This window comes from Ictidomys tridecemlineatus, chromosome X, assembly GCF_052094955.1.
Source record: "Ictidomys tridecemlineatus isolate mIctTri1 chromosome X, mIctTri1.hap1, whole genome shotgun sequence".
NCBI lineage: Eukaryota > Metazoa > Chordata > Mammalia > Rodentia > Sciuridae > Ictidomys > Ictidomys tridecemlineatus.
In genome coordinates, this window is record NC_135493.1 from 82,533,402 (window position 1) to 82,547,335 (window position 13,934).

The window sequence follows — 13,934 nt, forward strand, 5'->3', positions numbered from 1 at the left end:
AAACTGCAGGTAATTAGATTAACGTCAACCAATGTCTATGACTGAGAAACATATTTACCTATTTGATGAAAATCTGGCAATAAAGCAAATGGGTTCAAAAGTTATACCACCTACTATAACATTACATAATTACTCTGAATGTAAGGCTATTACACAAAAATGTTTAGATTGCATAGTACATAGGTTAAAATTAATAGAGTTAAGTACCACATGTGTCAGAAGAAAACCAAACTTACTTATTTTTCTCAGCTCTTCAATAAATCTATAAATAGATCATCTTGCCTTGTCAGATTTTCTTTCCTTTTTCACAAGCAATAAGGGAAATTAGAAGGCATATTTCCCTTTTTTTATTATTCTCGATTTCTCAAGAGGAAAGTTGTTTTACACATGGCTATGGTTTTGCATATATACATGTGTTTTTGCTTTGTGGTAAGATATGACCATGGGATCAGTCTGTTTTATTAAATCCATATCATTTGTTTTAGAACCCATGAATATGGAACTGTTTTCTATAATTCAGAGTGCTTTTTCAGCACAACACTATCATTCTCTCTTGTCACCCTTTTGTTTCAGAAGGCACATATTTAACAACTCCAAAAGCTAACCGTTCAGGAGGCCTGAAAATTCTTCATCTGGAGAACAAAACACGTTAGCCCTTACTTTGTATGGCAGTAGAAAGGCATGGGGAGAGTATGGGGGATTGAACTCAGGGGCACTTGACCACTGGGCCACATCCCCAGCCCTATTTTATATTTTATTTAGAGACAGGGTCTCACTGAGTTGCTTAGCACTTCACCCATTGCTGAGGCTAACATTGAACTCATGATCCTCCTGCCTCAGCTTCCCGAGTCACTGGGATTATTGGTGTGCACCACCGCGCCCTGTGAGAAAGGCATTTTCATCAAAAAAGGATACTTATTTCCTTGGGAAGCTCAGAGGAGAAAGGGCAGGTAGAGATGTAACTTAATATTTTTTGTGTTAGGATAAGAAGTAAAATGTTCTTTGAAATTGCAAATGTACTACTCTAGTATCCACAAAAAAAAAAGGACAGGGAAATATTAAGAGAAGGAAAAGAATGACATGTCAGAGTCCCATTCCTATCTTCTAAATTCCCTCATTATGTCAAAAAAAATTTTTTTTGGTGGTACTGGGGATTGAACCCAGGGCCTTGTGCATTAGAGGCAAGCACTCTACCAACTGAACATCCCCAGCCTTTATTATGTCAGTTTTGATTATTGGTTTGTACTGCATGCCAGTGAATTCCTGTCTCAAATCATGGAGGTTGGAAATTCCCTGATGAAGGTGGCAAAATGTCACCATTAGACTGCATCCCTCTCATCTTCCTAAACTATTATTTTCTTTCTCTAATACATTTTACAAAGATGATATATTGGTTTTCTATTATGAGTTCCTTCTTATTTTTTGGTGGTCCAAATAAGGGTTTGTTTTCTTATCCAGGAAGTTAACTTTGAAGTTCTGTATTTCTTTTTGTCTTCTTTGGGGTTTTTTCAAAAAAACTGGGTTAATGTTGAATAAAACTGAGAAACTTTGTGTTTTTACCATCCAATCATATATTGCCTTATTTGTGCTTCAATTCCAGGGGAAAACATATCACCACAAATTATAGAGAGCCAGTGGTCTACTCCTCATGAATTTAGAATGTACATCAGTGAACAATGGATGATGATAATATTCTTCACATTGAGATGAAAAATGTTAGTTTGTATGGCACTTTAGTTTCACTTCCTGTTTGCTATTTAGTGGTTACTTCCTTGTTTCCAAGTCACCATAACAGCTACTAACCAGATTCATTAATACCTTTATACTATCCTTATCCATACTATCTCTTATCCAAATTCTTTATATTACCTTGTGTTAATTGCCTATTGCTGCTGTAACAACCAACTAACACAACCTGTGACTTTTTTTTTTGCTAAACTATCTTTTATTTTTTAAAATATTTATTTAGTTGTAATGGGCATATTTTTATTATTTATTTCTGTGTGGGGCTAGGGAACAAACCCAGCCCCTCACAAGTAAGAGGCAAGCGCTCTACCACTGAGCTAGAATCCTAGCACTAAACTTTCTTTTATTTTGTCAAATATAGTCATTGTTCAAGAAAAAAAATATGTTAACATGTAATGGGCTTATTCTTTTTTTTTTAATTTAATTTAATTTTTTTATTAGTTGTTCAAAACATTACAAAGCTCTTGACATATCATATTTCATACATTTGATTCAAGTGGGTTATGAACTCCCATTTTTACCCCAAATACAGATTGCAGAATCACATTGGTTACACATCCACATTTTACATATTGCCATACTAGTGACTGTTGTATCCTGCTATCTTTCCTATCCTCTACTATCCCCCTCCCCTCCCCTCCCCTCCCATTTTCTCTCTCTATCCCATCTACTGTAATTCATTTCTCTCCCTTGTTTTTCCCCCTTTCCCCTCACATCCTCTTATATGTAATTTTGTATAACAATGAGGGTCTCCTTCCATTTCCATGCAATTTCCCTTCTCTCTCCCTTTCCCTCCCACCTCTCATCCCTGTTTAATGTTAATCTTTTCCTCATGCTCTTCTTCCCTGCTCTGTTCTTAGTTGTTCTCCTTATATCAAAGAAGACATTTGGCATTTGTTTTTTAGGGATTGGTTAGCTTCACTTGGCATAATCGGCTCTAATGCCATCCATTTCCCTGCAAATGCCATGATTTTGTCATTTTTTAGTGCTGAGTAATACTCCATTGTGTATAAATGCCACATTTTTTAATCCATTCATCTATTGAAGGGCATCTAAGTTGGTTCCACAATCTAGCTATTGTGAATTGTGCTGCTATGAACATCAATGTAGCAGTATCCATATAGTATGCTCTTTTAAGGTCTTCAGGAAATAGTCCGAGAAGGGCAAAAGCTGGGTCAAATGGTGGTTCCATTCCTAGCTTTCCCAGGAATCTCCATACTGCTTTCAAAATTGGCCGCACCAATTTGCAGTCCCACCAGCAATGTACAAGTGTACCCTTTTCCCCACATCCTCGCCAGTACTTGTCGTTATTTGACTTCATAATGGCTGCCAATCTTACTGGAGTGAGATGGTATCTTAGGGTGGTTTTGATTTGCATTTCTCTGACTGCTAGAGATGGTGAGCATTTTTTCATGTAATTGTTGATTGATTGTATGTCCTCCTCTGAGAAGTGTCTGTTCAGGTCCTTGGCCCATTTGTTGATTGGGTTATTTGTTTTCTTATTGCTTCATTTTTTGAGTTCTTTGTATACTCTGGATATTAGGGCTCTATCTGCAGTGTGAGGAGTAAAGATTTGTTCCCAGGATGAAGGCTCCCTATTTACCTCTCTTATTGTTTCTCTTGCTGAGAAAAAAACTTTTTAGTTTGAGTGAGTCCCATTTGTTGATTCTTGTTTTTAACTCTTGTGCTATGGGTGTCCTATTAGGGAATTTGGAGCCTGAACCCACAATATGTAGATCAGAGCCAACTTTTTCTTCTATCAGATGCAGTTTCTGATTTGATATCAAGCTCCTTGATCCATTTTGAGTTAACTTTTGTGCATGGTGAGAGAAAGGGATTCAATTTCATTTTGTTGCATATGGATTTCCAGTTTTCCCAGCACCATTTGTTGAAGATGCTATCCTTCCTCCATTGCATGCTTTTAGCCCCTTTATCGAATATAAGATAGTTGTAGTTTTGTGGATTGGTTTCTGTGTCCTCTATTCTGTACCATTGGTCCACCTGCCTGTTTTGGTACCAGTACCATGCTGTTTTTGTTACTATTGCTCTGTAGTACAGTTTGAAATCTGGTATCGCTATACCTCCTGATTCACACTTCCTGCTTAGAATTGCTTTTGCTATTCTGGGTCTTTTATTTTTCCATATGAATTTCATGATTGCTTTATCTATTTCTACAAGAAATGCCATTGGGATTTTGATTGGCATTGCATTGAACCTATAGAGAACTTTTGGTAATATCGCCATTTTGATGATGTTAGTTCTGCCTATCCATGAACAGGGTATATTTTTCCATCTTCTAAGATCTTCTTCTATTTCTCTCTTTAGGGTTCTGTAGTTTTCATTGTATAAATCTTTCACCTCTTTTGTTAGGTTGATTCCCAAGTATTTTATTTTTTTTTTTGAGGATATTGTGAATGAGGTGGTTTTCCTCATTTCCAGTTCAGAAGATTTGTCACTGATATACAGGAATGCCTTTGATTTATGCATACAACCTGTGACTTAATGCAAAATTATTATCACATGGTTCTGAAGGTCAGAAATAACAGACGGGTCTTACCAAGCCAAAGTTAGGGTGTTGGCATGGCAGCATTAATTCTGGAGGCCCTTGAAGAGAATCTGTTTCTTTGCCTTTTCTACCTTCTAAAGACCACCTTTAGTTCTTAGCATGTGGCTCCTTCCTCCAAGTCAAAGCCATCACCATAGCATCTTCAAATATCTTAACTCTTCTACATTCTTCTACTAATGAGAACTTTTTATTTTCACTGGGCCACCCAGATAATCTAGGATTATTTCACAACAGCAAGGTCCCCAGTTGAATAGCAACCTTAATTTCCCCTTTGCTATGTAAGGTAACCTATTCATTGTTCCTTAGGATTAGGAGTGAGCATCCTTGAGGGGCCATTTTTCCTACTATGAGCTTAGTTCCTATGTCTTAATAATATCTGTTTCCTAACACTGCTTTAAATGATTGGTTTAGGAAAAAGAGGAATCATAACTTGTATATTCCATATTATGACTTTCCGATAAGTCTAGCAACTCTCCCCTTTCTAAAGGAAAGTCATCCCTTGATCCTATAGCCTCTGGAAACCTTCATTCCATGAGGTCATTGCTCTTCTCCTAGGTTCCAGATTGAGGAAAAAAAGAATAAAGGGAAACAGAGAAAGCAGCAATATATAAAGGTTAAGAACCTTGAAAAATCATTTTCAGTTACTTTTTTATTCTAATTTTTAACTCATTCTTTATGGCTATGAAGTTGCATCTTTTATTTCCTGATTAATTTTCATTGACATACATTTCGGTTAAGGATTGTCTAAAAATCTGTTTAAGTACGCTAATTTAACTACCTCAAAAAAGCCTTCCTGTGAGCATTGCAAACCAGGGCTTTTATAAGTTTACCCATTCTAAATATGACAAAGTTAAATAATCCTTTTAACACCTGCTGATAACATTCTAAGCTTCCCATATTTTCCATCACTAAAGCTAATGGAAAATAAGATAAGGTCTTAGAACCAAAATAACCCAATGGTTAAATGATAACTCAAAATTTGCAGTGAAGGTTTGGAATTTACCTTAATAACCCAATCACACCAATCCCAAATAGTCAAAGGGAGACTTTAACAAATAAGTTGCCTTATGTAAGACAAGGTGGCCACAAAAAAGGTAGCCACAATTTCAACAATACATTTGCCCTGTGGAAGGTCTTATTTGATAAATCGAATCCTTATTGCCAAGTTGTTAGAGGAAAAATAAAGACCCCCAAAATATGCCCAGTTCATAAATTTGAAATTAGCTATTGTTATTTGCTATTTACTATTAATATTTAATATTAAGCCAAACAAATATATATAATGAGGTAGACAGGTAGCCAACAAGTGACTATAAAGTCACTCATGTCAATAGTTACATTGAATTTATTCTGACATCCCATTTTTCATAATAATTAATTGCCAGAATTACTCTGTTTTTGTCAGCTTTTTAGCTGCTATGACCAAAAGATCAGACAAGAAAAATTTTAGAGGAGGAAAAGTTTATTATAAGTCTCAGAGTTTCAGAGGTCTCAATTCATAGAAAGCTAGCTCCATTCCTCAGGGTTCAAGCTGAAGTAGAATATCATGACAGAAGGGGATGGTGGAGGAAAACAGCTCAAGACATCATACCAGGAAGGAGAGAGAGAGATGCCTCTCCTCAGGTACAAAATATTACACCCCTAAGGCACTCCCCTGATGCCCACCTCTACCAGCCATACCTTCCCTGACTTCAGTTACTACCCACTTCATTCCTATCAGGGGATAAATTCACGGATTGGGTTAAGGCTCTCATAAACCAATCATTTCACCTTTAAGCCTTTTTGCATTGTCTCACACATGAGCTTTTTTGGGAAAACCTAATATCTAAACCATAACACACTGATGTTCTATTCTTTTGTTTTTTTTTTCAGAGTAGAAATTAGAAGTTTATTAAAGGACAGCAGAAAAGACTTCTCCTGGAGGAAGAAGGGGACCCAAGAGGTGGAATCCTATTCTATTCTTTTGTAATTCCTTATAAAGTCTCCTCTAATATTTTGTTCTTCATAATTCTTTATCAGCACCTTCCACAGTTGTTTTGGGCAGTCTATCTGGCACATATAATCAGTCACATCCTTCAACAACTCAGTAAGGCTAGATTCAGTTCAGTTTGCTCATACATTTCAGGAAGAAATGAAGTAAAAGTGCAGAGTGTGTTGCTAATATGGGAATTCTAGATCAGAGACCAAGTAGGTTCTTTTGAAATATCAGGAGAGTGTGCAAAATCCTTGATAGTGTATAGGGTAAATAGAGAGTCCTACAACTAGAATACTAAATGTTAGAACAACTTTATCAATATGGGAATGAAATGGTTTCCACAAAATAGATATTGAGAGGTTTTGGAGAAAAATATCTTTATTTTGTGTATCTTTGTATCTATGACATCCAACAATAACAACAACAACAAAAATACCTTCATTCCTTGAAGGCACAGTATTAACCTTTTGAAAATTCTGAATCACTTTAGAGTAACGTATTGTATCATCAACATTTTTGTGGGAATAAATTTTCCAATTATTTTTCCCTTAAATATTATAGGTAATTGGGATCTTCAAAGTAAGGAGGAATGCTATATACTAGAGACAAAGGAAAGAAAAAAGGACATGAGTGTAATGAAGGCACACTGAGCATATCATTCTAATAGTTGAAAAGTTTGCTAATTTGGAGACTTCTTGATTCATCTCATTAGGCTAATCTAAAATTATCAGCAAATTTAATGTAGCTATAATTTACATGTATATCAAATTCTAGATTTAAAATCACTTATTTACGAACTTTGAAGACATTGACAGTGAAGGTAGCAAATGTTGCTTACACATCTGATGATATTTTGATGACTATAAATTAAATACACGAAGCAAATATACATTTACCCATCAGGTTTTTATAGTCAAAGTTCTTTCATTTGGGGGCTAGAATTGTGTCTTAGTGGTAGAGCACTTGCCTAGCACGTGTGGGGCGCTAGGTTCAATCCTCAGCGCCACATAAAAATATAATAAAGGTACTGTGCCCAACTATAACTAAAACAAAATATTTTTTTAAAGTTTTTTTGTTTGAATACTGTTGAACTGATTGGATTTTTCTGTTAAATTTCTTGCCTAAACTACAGTTTTAAAGAAATAATGTTTTCTGATTTATATTTCTTTAAATTAGTGTAATAAAAGCAGCTATGAAACAATCTAGGTGAAATAGTCATTCCAGATTTTGAAGACTCTTCTTTATTTATTCCAGCTTTATTTAGTTATGATCAACAAATAAACACCATATGAATTTAAGGTATACAACTTGATGTTTTGATATACATATATATTGTGAAGTTATTTTGACACTCAAGCCAACATTTCTATTATGTCACACGTTACCATTTGACCCATGGTGAAAAAAAATTGATATCTGATTACTTTCTTTTTTAAAAAATATTTATGTTTTAGTTTTCATTGGACAGAACATCTTTATTTTATTTTTGTGTGGTGCTGAGGATTGAACCCAGTGCCCCGTGCATGCCAGGTGAGCGCACTACTATTTGAGCCACATCCCCAGCCCTGATTACTCTCAATAAATTTCAATTATACTGCTTTATTATTAACTGTTGTCAACATACTATATCTTAGGTGTCCAAATATTATGATATTACAAATCTTAAAACTGAAAGTCTTTATCCTCAGAATGATATTTCCCCCTCCCCAGGCAAACAAAAAAGAAAAATTATTTTGAAGATTCCATATACAAGTGAAACAATGCAATGTTCATTTTTCTGTGTCTGGCTTATTTTACTAAGCACAGTGTATTCCAAGTTCATCCATGTTGTTGCAAATAACAATATTTCATGCATTTATACTGCTGAATCATATTCCATTATATACACATATATATGTCTCATAATTTATTTATCCATGAATCTATGATGGAACACTTTGTTTTCATATCTTGACCTATCTCATAAAGACTGTACCAATTTACATTCCCACCAACAGTGTATAATTGTTCTCTTTTCTTCAAATCTTCACCAGCACTTGTTTTCTTTTGACATTTTGAAAAAGGCCATCCTAAAAGATGTGATGTGATATATCATTATGGTTTGATATTTATTTTATTTCCTTGATAGTTACTGATGTTGAATATATCTTCATATACTATTTGACCATTCATGTCTTCTTTCAACAAAATGTCTATTCAGTATGTTGGTTTGGTTTGGTTTGGGATTGAATTAGTACAATTAAGTTGAATGTATTTCTTATATAGTTTGGATATTAACCCATTACCAGATGTGTAGGCTGCATATTGTCTCCCATTCCTTAAGTTGTCTCTTTACTGTTTATTGTTTTCTTTTCTATGCAAAAAGTTTTAGTTTGATTTATTCTCATTTCCCTACATTTTCATTTGTTGAATTTGCTTTTGAGTCATATCCAAAATAACCTTGCCAAAAAAATGTCATAAGGAATGCTCCCTATATTTACATACAGTAGTTTTATATTTTCATATCTTAAATGTTTAAGTCTTTAATCTATTTTGAGTTGATTGCTGTATATGATGTGAGATTAGAATCTAATTTCCTTCTTCTGTTTGTGGATACGCAGTTTTCTCATCACTGTTTATTAAATGGACTTGTCTTTTCCCCATTTTATGTTACTAGACTCTTTTTTAATATTTATTTTTTATTTATAGGTGGACACAATGTCTTTATTTTATTTTCATGTGGTGCTGAGAATCGAACCCAGGGCCTCATGCATGGTAGGCAAGCGAACTACCCTCTGAGCCACAACCCCAGCCCATGTTACTAGACTCTTTTTAAATTTTTTTTTCCAGTTTTCGGTGGACACAACATCTTTATTTTACTTTTATGTGATATGAGGATCAAACCCAGTGCCCCCCGCATGCCAGGCATGCACGCTACTGCTTGAACCACATCCCCAGCCCCTTACTAGACTCTTTATTGAAAAATAATTGACCACAAAATGCAGGGATTTATTTGGACTCTCTATTCTGTTCTATTAGCCTATGGGTCAGTTTTAATACTAGTCTTTCATTTTGATTGCTGTGATTTGAAGTAAATTTTCAACTTAGGTAGTAGGATGTCTCTGGATTTGTTCTTTTTGTTTAAGATTATTTCAGTTGTTTGGAGTCTTTCATGGATTTATATACATTTTAGGACTACTTTTTCTATTTCTTTGAAAAATATCACTGAAATTTTGATAGGTACTACATTGAGTCTATACCTTATTTGGGGTAGTAGAGACTTTTTAACAATATTAATTCTTCCAATTCAAGAAAGGGCATATTTCCATATATTTCTGTATTCTTCAGTTTCTTCCATTGATGTTTTATAGTTGTCTTTTTTTTCTTTAATTTTTGGTACCAGGGATTGAACTCAGGGGCACTAATCCACATCCACAGCCCTATTTTGTATTTTTTTATTTAGAGACCGGCTCACTGACTTGCTTAGTGCATCAATGTTGCTGAGGCTGGCTTTGATCTTGTGGTCCTCCTGTCTCAGCCTCCCAAGCTGCTGGGATTACAGGCATGAGCCACTGTGCCTGGCTATAGCTTTTGTCATTTTATAGATATTTCACTTTCTTGGTTAAACTTGTTCCTCAGTATCTTTCTTTCTTTCTTTTTTAATCTTTGGTAGCTATTTCGAGTTGTATTGTTTTCTTGAATTTTTTCCAATTAACTCATTATTAGGGTATAAATGCTATTGATTTTTGTATGTTGATTTTTTTGTGCAAATATTTTACTGAATTTGTTTATCAGTTCTAACAGTTTTGGTTTGGGGTACCATCTTCAGGATTTTTTCTAGGTTGAGAGTCTTCTTCAAACATTGACAATTTAAGCTCTTACTTTCCAATCTGGGTATCTTTTATTTCTTTCCTTTGTCTAATTGCTCTGGCTAGACCTTCCAGTACTATGTTGAACAGAAAAGGTATGAGTTGGAATCCTTGTCTTATTCTTGATTTTGGAGAAAAAGCTATCACCTTACCATCACTGAGTTTAGGTTAGATATGAATTTGTCTTGTATGACCTTTCTTGTGTTGTAGTACATTCATTTGATATCTAACTTGTTCAGAAGTTTTATCATGAAAGGATGTTAAATTTTGTCAAATGCTTTTTTGGCATCTTATAATAATAATATGAATAAAGTTATTCATTATTTTAATGTGTTATGTCACACTTATTGATTTACATATTGTATTAGTCCATCTTCTATTGATGTAGCAAAATACCAGATGCTGGATACTTATAAAGAGAAGAGGTTTTGGGCTGGGGTTGTGGCTCAGCAGCAGAACACTCGCCTAGCAAATGCAAGGCCCTGGGTTCAATCCTCAGTACCACATATAAATAAATAAATAAATAAATAAATAATGTTCAACTACATCTAAAAAAAATATTTTAAAAAAAGAGAAGAGGTTTATTTAGCAAAAAGTTTCGGAAACTGAAAGTCCAAGATTGAGCAGTCTCATTGGTTTGGCCTTTGGTAAGGGACCAATTGTGGATGACATCATTGCAGAAACGTGTGAGAGGAAGACATCACATGGCAAGAGAGAAAAATAGAGAATGGTAGGAGCAAGTCTTGTTCATTTTATAATAAGTCATTCTCATGAGAACTAACTCTGTGATACCAGCATTAATCTCTTCTGAGGGTGGTCCTCCAGTGATGTAACTATGTCCAATTAGGCCCCACCTCTTAAAGTTTCCACCACCTCTCATATCACCATACTAGGAACAAAGCTTATAATACATGAAACTTTGAAGGTACCCCCAAATCAAATCATAGTACATATATTGAATCATCTTTACATCACTGAAATAATCCCAATTGATTATACTAAATAATTCTTTTAATTTGATGCTGAATTCAGTTTGTTAGTGTTTTCTTGAAGATTTGCACTACTATGTTCATCAGAATATTGGTCTGTAGTTTTTTTGTGGTATCTTTGTCTGACTATTTTAAGTTTGGAAGTGTTTCTTCTCCTTCAAGTTTTTGAAACATTTGAAGAAGGAATAGTTTTATTTGTTCTTTAATTGGTTGGTAAAATTCAGCAGTGAAGCCAGGCATGGTGGCACATGCCTGTGATCCCAGTGACTCCGGAGGCTGAGGCGGATGATCACAAGTTCAAAGCCAGCCTCAGCAATTTAGCAAGGCCCTATGCAACTTAGACCAAACCTCAAAGTTTGAAAAAAAATTAAAAAGGCTGGTATTATGGTTATATTGGATGTTCTCAAAAAGCTCATTTGTGAGACAATGCAAGGTTTGGAGGAGAAATGATTGGGTCATAGCCTTAACCTAGTCAGTGAATTAATCCCTAATGAGATTAAATGAGAAGTAACTGGAAGTGGGTGAGGTGTGCCTGGAGGAAGTGGTTCATTGGAAGCATGGCTATGGGGTATATGTTTTATATCTGGAGAGTGGAGTGTCTCTCTCTGCTTTCTGATCAACAATGTGAGCTGCTTCCCTGTGCTGCTCTCTTCCGCCATGATGTCCTGCCTCATCTCAAGCCCCGAAGAATGAAGCTGGCTGTCAATGGATTGAGACCTCTGAAACCATGAGCCCTTAAGTAAACTTTTCCTCCTTTACAGTTGTTCTGGTCAGGTCCTTTAGTCATAGCAGTGAAAAAGCTGACTAAAACAGCTGAGGATGTACATCAGTGGATATGTGCCCTGGGTTAAATTCCCAGGACTACCTGAAAAAAATTCAGCAGTGAAGCCATCTGATCCTAAAGTATTCTTTCATGGGGGATTTTTTTATTACTAGTTCAACCTTATTCATTATTAATATATTGGTTTTGACCATTATTATCCAAATAAATATATACTTATATACATATAAGTACATATATAAAAATATACATGAATATATTTAAATGTGTAGGGATTTATATATATAGTTTATTTATTTATTTATTTTTATGTGGTGCTGAGGATTGAACCCAGGGCCTCACACATGCAAGGTAAGCACTGTACCACTGAGCTACAACCCCAGCCCTATAGTCAATTTTTTTGAGATGGATGTTTACATTGTTGTTTACATATATTTTATGAATATGTAACTGAATATATATGAAAATTTGTGGGTAGGATTTTGTTTAGCCTTAGGGTACATACATTTAGATGTTTATAAACATAAAGGAATAAATATGTAAAAAATATATATGGTTATTCAAAGTAATAATTACAATTTTTGTATAGAAGACTGATGGTTATGGGTAGGGTTAGGTTTAGTTCTGAGGGGACTAGGTTGACGGTGAGAGTTATCATTGGAATACATATATCAATATATATGTATGTAAATATGAATATATAATTAAAATTATATGTGAGAGTTTATAAATATATACTTTTATCTCTGACTATTTTAAAGTTATGTGGTATTTTTATATCATGTGTTAAATCTGGGGTTTGCCTATGGAGTTGAATATATATAATATAATAAATACACAATAACAATATAATCTATGTAATACAATATATTATATATAATACATATATAATATCTAGGAATTTTTATGTGAATTTAAAAATTTATACCCCAAAATATATAGGTACATTTATGTAAAGTGATCTGGTCAATATGTGTAGAGGTTTCTGTTGAGCCACAGTTGTACGGACAGGATTATATTGTGAAAAGGGTTAAGGTTAGAGTTAGTGTTTGCACATTTATATCCATATATATAAATACAATAAAGATATATGTAAAATATTTATGTGTATCTGAATTTGCAAATAATTAGTTTGTTTTGAGATGATGTTTACAATTTGATTTAGCTATAGGTTATAAACATGTAACTGAATATGTATGAAAATTTATGTGTAGTATTTTGGTTACTGATACATATATAGGAATATATGTGTAAACATATACATGGATATTAATGTAATGATTATAATTTCTGTATAAAAGGCTCATGGATATGAGTAGTGTTAGGTTGAGTTCTGAGTTATGGACTAGGTTTATGGAGAGGGTTACTTTTGGAATATATATCAATATATATGTATATAAATCTTAAATGTTGAATTCAAATAATATATGTAAATATAAAAATAAATAAATGGAAAGAGCAAACTGACAAAAAAAATCCAAAAAACTGCACCAGAAAACTTTTAGACCTCATAAACAAATTGAGCAAAGTAACAGGATACAAGATCAATATGCAAAAATCAATCTTTCCTATATGCCAATCAATCATGAAACTGTTAAAGAAATCAGGAAAACAATTCCATTCAAAGTGGCCTCAAAAATATAAAGTATGCAAGAATAAATCTAATGAAGGAGATACCAGACCTCTGTAATGAAAATTATGCAACACTTAACAAAGAAATTGAAGGTCTTGGAAGATAGAAAAACCTCCTAAGTTCTTGAATAAGGCAGAAACAATATTGTCAAAATAGCTATATTATCAAACACAGTCTACACATTCAATGAGATACTCATAAAAATACCAATGACATTCTTCACAGAACTAGAAAAAAACAGTATTTAATTTCATATGGAATAATGAAAGACCCATAATAAACAAAGGAACACTAAACAATAAGAGCGATGTTGAAGACATCACAATACGTGTTTTCAAATTATACAACAAAGCTATATTAACAAAAGCAGCATAATGTTTGCATAAAAACAGATAT

The 13,934-nt window shown here is 34.0% G+C and overlaps 1 long non-coding RNA gene across 1 annotated transcript; it reads left to right on the top strand.

The window, feature by feature from the left end:
* Positions 1–721: 721 nt before the first annotated feature.
* Positions 722–6,305, top strand: LOC144371738 (uncharacterized). Its single transcript, XR_013431835.1, has 2 exons — positions 722–1,715; positions 6,185–6,305. It is a non-coding gene; the product is annotated as an uncharacterized LOC144371738 (long non-coding RNA).
* The last annotated feature ends 7,629 nt before the right edge of the window (positions 6,306–13,934 follow it).